Raw genomic sequence first — 12,114 nt, 5'->3', positions numbered from 1 at the left:
AAAGCAGAGCGTATTTTATTGTTAATAATAAGACATTTAGGCTCGCATCAGATATCTTTTGGCGAGATAGATATGGCATGATTGGTTGGGGGTGATACAATTTGGTTCATGTACGCTCTCTCTATGCTCACAGACACCCACACTGCTGTATCAGGCAGCTCAGTTAAAAAGGATGTTGTTCTAATGATTGTGGGAAATAACACCGTAATCTTTCGTATTTCTCCACCAAATATGTAAGAAGACATTTGGGTGGATGATTTCTTTGGATTTCGCGGGGGGGGGGGATAATAAATTCTAATGATTTTTCAAGGCCTGAATGGTCAGTCCTTCCCAGTGGCCAAACGCTGTTATCAACAATGCCCCCGTCCAAAGATCTTCCTCATGATGTCCTCTCTTGGGATATAATGAAAATATGGGAAGTCAGGTGGTATCCCCCATCATAAAGAAAGATATTCACGCACAACTTGGCCACTTTGTTAAGTGTAGTAAGCAGGGCTGGATTTAGATGAAAAGAGGCCCTAGGCTATTCCACTTATGAGGCCCTTTCACCTCCCATTTTAAGTTTGTAAATTACATGAGAGACAATAAAATACATCATTACTGTGATATATATCAATATATATCAATATATATAGCTGGCCTCCCGACGCCTCCCCTGCTGCTCTCAGCTGCCCGACTCAACCCTCTCACCTCCCTGGCCGCTGGTGGGCTCTGCGTCGAGGGGGCTGCTACTGGGAGCGGCCGTGCCTCTCGCCTGACTGCCGCGGCGCTGGAACGATCTTAACCAATACATTTTTATGTTTGTTTATTAGTCATATGCGTAGAATTTCTCCTTATTTTCGGTTCAGTGTTTTAGTGTTCACTGTTTTTAGAATAGTGTAATTTTAATTTTGCTAACAATTTGAATGTAGGCCCCTCTTGATCTTGAGGCCCTAGGCTGAAGCCTAGTTAGCCTATAGGAAAATCCGGCCCTGAGTGTAAGACCACCACAGCCCAAGAAAATCTCTGAAATTCTCACTTGAAATAATTCGTCAAGCAATTCATCAAATCAATGAGAGATGATAAAAAAAGTGGGCTTATTTTGTTATCTGGTATTATATGAACTGTTTTTTTTTTTTGCTAGAGTTGTACCATAACATTAATTAAATAGTTGCAGATACAACTATTATTGCAGATACTTCAAAACTCCTATGGTGCAAGAGGATCAGTCACCAATGCATTTTAGACAGATAACTCTCCAATTTCTGTTTGAATACCTCCAGTGGTAGATTGCTCTTACTGTCAGGAGATACCTAACCTGTAATCTCAGCCCACTGGTTCCCATCCTGTCTTCTGGAGCAAAAGAGAACAATGGCATTCCCTTTCTTGAGAGATACTTGAGAGACCGCCTCCTGCCAATTACCTCCTCGCGACCAATTAGATCACACAGATTAGGCCTCCTCCGAATCCCATCTGCCAGTCAGTGTCGACTGGCAACTACGCGGAGGAGAGCCTTCTCGGTAGTAGCTCCAACCCTTTGGAACAATCTCCCCGTGGAGATTCGTACCCTCACCACCCTCCAGACCTTCCGCACAGCCCTTAAAATCTGGCTATCCCGTCAGGCCTGGGGCTAAAGATTTAACCCACCCCCACCCGAATGGTATGAATGTTGTGTTCTCTTTAATTATGTATTGTTCTTATGTGTCATTGTTTGTATTCTCTTCCCCATGAGTTGTAAGCCACCCTGAGTCCCCCCAGGGAAAAGGGCGGCCTATAAATAAACTTTCAAATTCAAATTTCTTCTCTGTGACAACCATTTAATTGTCTGCTGATTGGTAGTGTTTGTTCCCCCCTCCCCCGCTCCCAGTTTTCTATTCCAGACATATCTGGTTTCTTAATGGTTCTTCATAGGACTTGGTTTCCAACCACCTCACCATCTTGATGGCCAAGAACTGGACCCCATATTAAAAATGGAACCTGACCAATGCAGAGTAGGGTGGGACTGTGATTTCTTATGAATGAAAATGAATGTGTTCCATCACAATGTAGTATTTGCGTTTTTAGTAGCCGTATTATATGGCTGGCTTCGGTTTACTGAAACACCCAGAATACCATTCCCATTATGCATCCTTGCCTAATGCTTATTCACATGTAAAAATTGTTACTGTTTGGCATATGACTACAAAAATGTAGTTTTTATGGTTTTATTAGAATTTGTAGGCCGCCCTTTTCCCTGAGGGGACTCAGGGCGGCTCACATAAAAAGTGAGGTATGTGTGAAGAACTTTGTGTTTTGGATCAGGAAATAATGAAATATTGCATGCCCTAGATAGGGGTCAAGAAATAGTGAAATAGTGTTCATCCCTGGGTAGGAAAATGTTAACCTAAAATTGTAACATCCAGCAAACATATTTATCATTATATTTGGTTCTGTTTTATGGCTGCATGTTGAATTCAGCTACTGAGAAAAAAAAGATGTGTTTGCTTATAGTAATAGGCTGGAATCACCATGGAGCCAAGCCATTAAAATCATTTGTTTTTGTGGTGTCCTTAATGCTACTTTGACCTTGGCTGTGTGCTTGTAGATGTTTCATTACCTGACTTGATAACACCATCAGTGTTACTGAGTGTGGAGTTTATTCCTTGTTTAATGCAATGTATGTAAGCAAACATATTGCTATTGCTATTGCTATTGCTATTGCAAACAACCAAGCTCAGAGAGCACCAAGGACTCCACAGTTAAACCCTGAGATACATATACACTCATCTGTTGGAATTATTTGTTCAGTCTAATGAATGAATTCAGCCACTGTAATTTATTTAATAAGCAATTGTTAAAGTAAACCACAATTTAGCATGGTATTTTACCCCACCACCACAAAATGTCGGGCTCTTGTTACATGCAAAAAGAAAAAAGAAAGAAAGAATGCAATATATGTATACTTTTTGCAAAAAAATAGGTAGTTTGTCATATGTTTAAATGTATCAAAGGTAGCATGAAATTGTTGCTTCTATGTTAACTGATATGTTAATGGATAATGGATACTATTGGTGCAAATAAGTTCTTACCATTAAGGTATGGGCTTGAAAATGATTTCATTTCAAATAAAATTAATGGCCATAAAATTAGAATACTGTTGAGTGGGATTCAGAAGCCAGTGGTTTAGTGCTTCATGAACAGTTGATGGTGTGTAAAATGCAGACACAATGACATTGGATATCCCTAAATCTGAAGAGCTATTTTCAGATACTCAACATCTGAACTGATCAGGGAGTTGTGCTAAAGTCGTCAGGAGGATAGCCTGGTGAGAGTTTCTTGGTCTTTGACTCTTTTCAAGCCATACTGGTGGCTCCTCAGAAATGCATATATCCATGTGGGTTAGCACTGAAAATGCATTTGCTCCGTTTGAGATCTGGAGTCCCACATTTATTCCTGTATATTGTGCTACTGTTGGTCCCTTGGGAAGCAGATGTGCTGTTGGAGCAGTTGCCTTCTAGAAAATCCCTATCTTAAATTCTTTCTGAAAGCTCAGCTCATGATTCACTTGTGGAATTTGTAGTCTGCGTGCATTTGGACAGAGTTACACCAGAGCTCCAAAGCTTAAGTCAGAGAGCCTGTCTAGCTATATGACTCCCGCCAGGAGAGGTTCTGAGGTTGCAGACCAGAGATGCCTGAAAAAGAAGCATGCTATGTGAAGAAAGACCAGAGAATTTGGGGATTTTTTTTTTATTTTTAGGAAAACAGCTTGTTCTGAAATAGTGAGGAGTTAGTTAGACTGTTCATATGTTTTGCTATCTCAATGCTTGCTTATTGTATAAGCTGCATTTGGATTCATAAAGCAGATGGATTCAAAAGAAAACAAATCATATTGCTTTGATCCTTAGCATGAAGTTTAAGTACAAGCACTATGAGAGGCTAACCTTTCAAACAAGTACGGTATGTGCTGATGTCAGAGGATCCCAAGTCCTCCCCCCCCCCTCCGAAACTTTTCAAATTGACCATTATCTTAGACTGATACTGGTTTTTAAGATTTTAAAATTAATATATGGAGGAACTTCTTTTTCCTTGCCCAGGTTCGCCTGGTGCACCAGTTGCATCCCTACCTAAACCGGGAGGCCCTCACAACAGTCACTCGTGCCCTTGTGACCTCTAGACTGGACTACTACAACGTGCTCTACATGGGGCAGCCCTTGAAGAGCATTCGGAGACTTCAGCTTGTCCAGAATGCAGCCACGCGAGCGATTGTGGGTGCACCTCGGTTCACCCACATAACACCTATCCTCCGCGAGCTGCACTGGCTGCCTATTGGTCTTTGGATATGCTTCAAGGCGCTAGTCGTCACTTATAAAGCCCTTCATGGTATTGGACCTGGGTACTTGAGAGACCGCCTGCTGCCAATTACCTCCAATAGACCGATCAGATCCCACAGATTAGGCCTCCTCCGAATTCCATCTGCCGGCCAATGCCGACTGGTGACTACCCGGAGGAGAGCCTTCTCTGTGGCTGCTCCGACCCTCTTGAACGAGCTCCCCATGGAGATTCGAACCCTCACCACCCTCCAGGCCTTCCGCAAAGCCCTTAAAACCTGGCTGTTCCGACAGGCCTGGGGCTAAAGAGTTTTTGCCCCCCTTCTCGAATGGTATGGTTGTTGTGTGTTTTTAAATTTTGTATTGTTATGTCTTGTCTTTTTTATCCCCCTGTCTGTACCTCCTTCCCTGATTGAATTGTAAGCCGCCCTGGGTCCCCTTCAGGGAAAAGGGCGGCATATAAATGTAATCAATCAATCAATCAATCAATCAATCAATCAATCTGTTCGATCCAGACTTCCCTATTTAAGCAAATGCATCATTTCACCCTGAACCTAGTCCCTTGAGAAGAGCTAGCAGGTGGAGAAAAAAAATCCAACATCCTGCCTTGTTGGTTGTGATTTCTCACAACCTGGCTTAGTATTGGGAGTTTTGATATAATTCTGGAGCAGAATGGGAAATCATCACCATCATCTTAGCCATTGTCCATCCACTGCAGGATGAAGTCCTTTTTCACATGTTTCCAGCCAATACGTCCTGAGCTTTCTTTTGCCAATTGGGCCTGCAATACTTGCTGATGTCATTGACCCATCTTGTTTTAAGTCTCTTTTGTGGACACTTTTTAATCAAGTGGGATCCATTCTATGACTGCCTTGGTCCACTGCCTTCTTGCTATGTAACCAGCCCATTTCCATTTCAATTCTTTTGGAGTTTGGAGTTTATTTGTAGGCCGCCCTATTCCCCGAAGGGACTCAGGGCGGCTGAACAAAAGCCAAGGGAGGGGAAATTACAAAAAGTAAGACAAACAATCAGACAATACAAACAATTTAAAAGCACAACAGACACAGCAAATTCGAGTAGCGGGGGGAACTCAACCCCAGGCTTGCTGGGACAGCCAGGTCTTCACGGCCGTCCGGAAGGCCTGGTGTGGATAGGGTCTGAATCTCCAAGAGCTCGTTCCAAAGGGCCGGAGCAGCCACAGAGCCCTCCTCCGAGTAGTTGCCAGCCGACATTGGCTGGCAGATGGAATATGGAGGAGGCCTAATCTGTGGGATCGAATGGGTCTGTGGGAGGTAATCGGCAGAAGGCAGTCTCTCAAGTACCCAGGTCCAATACCATGTAGGGCTTTATAAGTAATAACTAGCACCCTGAAGCGTATCCGGAGACCAATAGGTAGCTAGTGCAGCTCGCGGAGGATAGGTGTGATGTGGGTGTACCGGGGTGCACCCACAATCGCTCGCGCGGCTGCATTCTGGACCAGCTGGAGTCTCCAAACATTCTTCAAGGGCTGCCCCATGTAGAGCGCATTGCAGTAGTCCAGTCTTGAGGTCACGAGGGCATGAGTGACTATTGTAAGATCCTCCCGGTTCAGGTAAGGACGTAAGGTGCACCCGGCGGACCTGGGCAAACGCCCCCCTGGTCACAGCCGACAACTGATGATCTAAAGCCAGCTGTGGGTCCAGGAGGACTCTCAAATTGCGCACTCTGTCTGAGGGGCGTATAATTTCACCCCCCAGCCTGAGAGATGGAATACTAAGCCAATTTGTGGGAGGAAAAAACACAAGCTACTCGGTCTTGTCAGGATTGAGAGCCAGTCTGTTCACCCCCATCCAGACCCTCACATCCTCCAGGCACTGGAACATCACGTCAACTGCTTCACTGAGTTGGCACGGGGCGGACAGATACAATTGAGTATCGTCCGCGTATTGGTGGTATCCTATCCCGTGCCATCGGATGATCTCTCCCAGCGGCTTCATGTAAATGTTGAACAGGAGGGGGGACAGGACCGACCCCTGCGGCACCCCATAATTCAGGGGCCTAGGGATCGACCTCTGTCTTCCAACCAACACCAACTGCAATCTGCCCGAGAGGTAGGAGGAGAACCACCGAAGAACGGTGCCTCCCACCCCCACCTCTCGCAACCACCGCAGCAGGATACCATGGTCGATTCCTTGATGATACCATATACTTTTGTATATGGTAGTATGTATACTACCATATACTTTTGTTCTCCAATCCATGTACAAAAGAGAAGACAGAAAATTGGGAGCTATTGCTCCTTCAGCATATGCAAGAAGGAACATGAGAGGCATTGAGGATGCTGAATTGGGTTCTGGCTCAATAGGATTTGGAGAAATTTGACATCATTGCAAATCCTAAGGGTATCTAATTGTACATATTGCTTGTTCTGCTGCCTTGGAGAAAAAAAGTATTAGGAAAACATTTAACAGAATATGGAGTTAGTACTGATGTTAATTCAGGTCCCCCTGAATTATATAGTAAGGTAGTATGTCAGTCTCCAGGATCATCTCTATTGCCAAGAATGCCTCTGGAGTTCAAGTGGGCACCACATTAGCACTCTTGAATAATACAAATGTTGAGTGTCAGCCAAAACATAAGTCGAGGTAACAATTTTGTGAGCAACCATCGTACAAAAGGTCATTTTGTAAATAGACTGATGACATATCTCCAAAATTCTTATTGTGGCAACAAGTTTTCACAAGATCAAATGCTACTAGAAAGATACTCATGAATAATTCCTGAACACACTTTCCAACCGCACTTCTTATCCATCCTTAGTCCAGGAGAAATCTCCACTCAGCTCATGGGGACAGACTAGTAAATAGACTTGTAAACAGTAATGTTACTTCAGTGATCAGGTTTAATCATCTTCTGTCTCAGTTTCTTTTTCTGTTTTTTATTTATTTTATTTTATTTTATTTAAAGCTTTTATATGCTGCCCAATCCCAAAGGACTCCGGGCGGCTTACAAATAGAAATCTAAAAAACATAAAAACAATACAATTTAAAACAACAGTCATCTCTCATGAAGTCATTCTAGTCGGGGCCGGACCTCAACAGTGAGGTCAACAGCCCCAGGCCTGCCGGAACAGCCAAGTTTTTACGGCTTTCCTGAAGGCCATCAGAGTGGGCTTTGAGAAATGTAATAGAGTTTCTGTCTTGATAGAGAAAATATCCAACTTACCTTGTAGTAGAGCTTTCCCAACAATGACCTGCAGATGTGATGGACTGCAGTTGTTACAATTTCCAGTTATCATGGTACATATGAAGTACAGGCACAGTCTAATGTTTCTGGAGTGCCCCAAATTTGGGGATGACACTTTTAGAAGATAGTTATTGCTGTCAACCTACATATGCTTTTGCATACAGTAACGTGACTTTGAGAACTGGGAGATGTCACTTTCCACTCTGGATACTGGGATGTAATCTTCATCTTTTAATATTTCCAACAATAGCCATGCTGCCTGGGAATTCTGGGAATTGCAGGCTGCCCAGGCCTAGAAAGCAACTTGGCAAATGCATTTGGCCTGGGAATAATTTGGAGCTTCTCAGAGCCATGTATTTATGTACTTCATTGCTCAGTTGACTTCAACTCCCAAGGCCACTTTTGTCTAATGATAATGTCTGTTCTATTGGAACAAATGAGATGTGAGAGAGGGATTTTGACAGTTTTACCAATGGGATGGTCCTAAAACTGCCCTCCTTGTTAACAAGCCAAGGCATGCAGCATATTTCCTTGGTAAAGGGCTTTTAAGTCTAATGATTGTCTAATAGGTCATTTTCAGTTCATGTACATTATAATATTTTGCAATATTACTGGAATCAGTGACAAAGAAATGGGGGAAATAACATATTCCAGGAAATGTAATTGCACATTCAGATTTTTATCATAGATTTATACCAGTCATTTCAACAAAATTTTTGGCCTATTTGCTTCTTTCATCTCTGTCCTGGTTGATTTCTTTTTAAAAAATGGAGGGGTTGAATTTGTTGCTGCTATCAACAGGAAACTCCTGGAATTTTAGCTGTAGTAGTTTGGCTGATAAAAGCTTGGGTCATGCGTGACATTTTGAGTGTGTACTATAGTCTTGTTTAAACAATGAGATTGATTTCCAGTGGCTGCAGACTTGATCTGCTTAATCAAAATGGAATCTCCTGAACATGGCCTTCAAGCCCATGTTTTTTTCTCAGACAAAAAATACATGCAGTGAGTGCGTATTATTTTTTCCCTTCCCATAAAATCTGCAAATACACATGCTGTCTCAGCAAAGGCCTATTCTGCAAACTAAATGGCACATTGAGACTATGTTTATTAATAATAATAGAACAAAGCTGTGGCCATCCAGATGTTGCTGAATTGAAGCTGCCAGCATCCTCGCCATTATTTGGTTGGATGGAAATCACTAGGATTTATGGTTTGCAACAATTGGACTTCCACTACTTTCCTGCATCTAGGACAGAACAATATAGCCTGGGTCGTTGAAGGCCAATGTCATTCTAGAAGTTTCTAGTTTTAAAAGTGAAGATGGGGCAAGGTAGGGAAAGATGGGGCTAGTTTAGAAAATAAGCATCATCATAGCTTTTTAATAATGAGGCCTCCATATTGCTTCTTCAGTTTTTCTGCTAGTGCTAATTACAAAAGTGTTCAGTATTGCCACAGTAACAGATTTCTTTTCTTTCCCCCCCTGATGCCTCATCTTTATTGTTAGGATTTTACAGTTTCTTCCAGATTTTGTTATAGTAAAACAAAAACAAAAAAAGGGGGGGGGGAATATAAATCCTTGAAGCTTTTTGTATGGAACAACAAAGTATCCATAAATTAGAGGACAGTCTTATCTCTGTCAACTCAGATGTATTGTAAGCACTGCTTGTATAGTTGTGGGATTTGCTTCTTGATAAGTAAGTCTCTTTGCCCCTTTAAACTCGAAGCTGAACAGAAAAGATTTTTAACAAAACACATAGAGTCATGTTGTATCTCGGAATGGGTTTACAGCCTGTTCACTTTCTCAGGGTTAGGGTTGCAGAGTTCAAGGAGATTTATTCCCAAGCAAATGCTATTACAGCTTTACTGGATTAAGGCAAACCAGAAGTTTATTAGAAGGCTGAAAAGGCCCATAAAAGAACAGCCAACTATCACTGAAATCATTCAGGGTACGCAAATGCTGGAAGATCAAAGTTTTCACGAGAAGTATCACAGGGCCACTGGCAAGGATCCCTGCAGGGAGACAATGAAACCACTGTGTATGGGCTTTCTCTGCTCAGGGGCTTCAGACAGATCAAGGTTCCCTTAACCATGTAGGGAACTGGACTCAACTTAGGGGCACATTCATAATGTTGAGAGCACATGATGAGCATTACTCCCCAAAGGGCCCTCAGTCAGACTTTCCTGTTTTGATAATGGTTGCTGCAATGAGCAAGGGTGGTCCCCAAATGCCCATTTAGCCAGAGAACAAACTCACTCCCCCCAAGTGTATTTTCTACTCTCCCAGTGGGCCTTTATGGGGCCCAAAGGCATGCTCCAAATTAATATGGTGCTAGAGCATTTTGCTTTGCATTGCAGCATGCCTGTTTCCTATTCTCTAAAAAATAAATTAATTTAAAAAAAACATGAAAATCGGGTGAGACAGAGAGCTTGGGGGGGGGGTACCACTTTGACCCTGAACTAAAGTTTTATTTTGTGTTAATGTAGTTACACAAGACTAGAACAACTGTTGGCGTATTATCAGCTGTAGGATCTGTCTGTCTTTCTTTCAATATTAATCAGTTTCTGAACAGAGACACAAGTGCGTACGTTATATGAATGCTAAAATTTCACATATTCACTGGAAAATTACGGACATTGTATAAGAGTTGTGCACAGGACTCATTCACAGTTGAGTTGTAAATCTAACTATGAATGCCTAATTATTTTCAGTGTTACCTAATGTTTACAGGGTGAGGAAAAGAATGTAAACTAAACAGTGAGAAAGTATATGAACAATATTGGCAGCATTTTGGCAATGTATATCCATTGGTCCTTCAACAATCAGATGTCAGGATGGACATGCAAAGAAAACAGAGGAATTTCTGAATACATGCTGAGGAAAAAAACCCATCTGTTCCAGGGGTGTCAAGCTCAATTTCATTGAGGGCCACATCAGAGTTGTGTTTGACCTTGGGGAGGGGGGAGACAGGGAGCCCTGCCCAGGGGATGTGGCCAGCTCGATGTCACGCATGTCGGGGGCACCTTTGGTAGCCCAAGCACTCTGTCAGAGAAAACAGGCTCCTGAGCTCCGTTTTCAACTGCCACGGCCTCCTGCAACCCTCTGCCAGCGAAAACGGAGCTCGTGAGAGCTGCACAGGGCCCACGCAAGGGCCAGATCCAGCCCCCAGCTCTTGAGTTTGACACCCCTGATCTATTCTCTAAGGATAAATTACAGCTCTTAAATTATGATCCCGTAAGCATGAGAGAAACATGCATGTGATCCTTGTGCTAAATTGTACCTGTCTCCCTGGTTAACCTAATTTTTTCTTCCTGCAGACTTGCACATTTCTGCTATCTCAGTGGCTATGGAGACCAGAGGTTTTTTTTAAAAATCAAATCCATATTTAGCTTAGACTGAGACTTGTCCCTGAGTTTAGAATCTGTACATGAGGGCTTCTTTCCAGCACATGGAATGATTTATGCTGAATTACTTTTGATCAGAGCTGTTTGGATATGTAGACTTATTACTACATATGTTACTGATTCACATGGGCAAGCTTCTGATTAAAATAAATATACAGTTAAGCTTCTGTGCCAATTGGAGGGCTGTGGGGGCACCGTTTTGCTAACAAATAAGCTGAGATGATGGTTTGTAATAGCAGATGCATCTAACATAGTGTTTTCTTGGCTTATCAATGTGCTATTTTGTAGTTTTGTGCAACATCCATTATAAAGCTGGAAAATTGATTGGGTTCTTAATGGGCAAATAGCATAATAAAAATTCCAGCCTGTGCTACGTGGAATTCAGGACTTCCTATACTAATAAAAATATGGAGCCAGCCGCAATATTTTGGACGCTCATCTATCCTGGATAAACAGCAGTTTGCAATCAGCAAGCAATTGGCTATGAAATCATGTAGCTGTTGAGCTCTTAGGGCGCATAAGACGCTATCTAGTTCAGTCACAAACTGACTCGCAGTGGCTCTTCCTCAGTTTCAGAGAGTTCCCAACTTCATCCCAAGTGATCAGGATTGAACCCAAGACAAACTGTGCATTTGACAAGCATCCTGCAGCTAATCCTGCCTCTGATTAGTATATGATAAGTATATTTGCAAAACCTTTTTTATTACTGTATGTTTTATTCCTGACATTTTTAAGTTATATATAAAATACTATGTACATCTAAAAAGCCAAAAAGCATTATGCATGCAATTTCCTGAATAGCAATAGCAGTTAGACTTATATACCGCTTCATAGGGCTTTCAGCCCTCTCTAAGCGGTTTACAGAGTGAGCATATTGCCCCCACAGTCTGGGTCCTCATTTCACCCACCTCGGAAGGATGGAAGGCTGAGTCAACCTTGAGCCGGTGAGATTTGAACCGCTGAACTGCAGATAACAGTCAGCTGAAGTGGCCTGCAGTACTGAACCACTGCGCTACCTCGGCTCTTGAAAATCAGTGAAAATCATCACTGAAAATCGGGAGACTAACTTCCCAGTATAACAATAACACTTAGACTTATATACCACTTTACAGTGTTTTACAGCCCTCTCTAAGTGGTTTACACAGTTAGCATATTGCCCCCAACAATTTTGGGTCCTCATTTTACCCACCTTGGAAGGCTG

The sequence above is a fragment of the Thamnophis sirtalis genome, unplaced genomic scaffold, assembly GCF_051295495.1.
Source record: "Thamnophis sirtalis isolate CommonGarterSnake01/CBP01778 unplaced genomic scaffold, rThaSir2_p1.2 scaffold_3, whole genome shotgun sequence".
NCBI lineage: Eukaryota > Metazoa > Chordata > Lepidosauria > Squamata > Natricidae > Thamnophis > Thamnophis sirtalis.
This window is presented reverse-complemented; position numbering follows the sequence as displayed.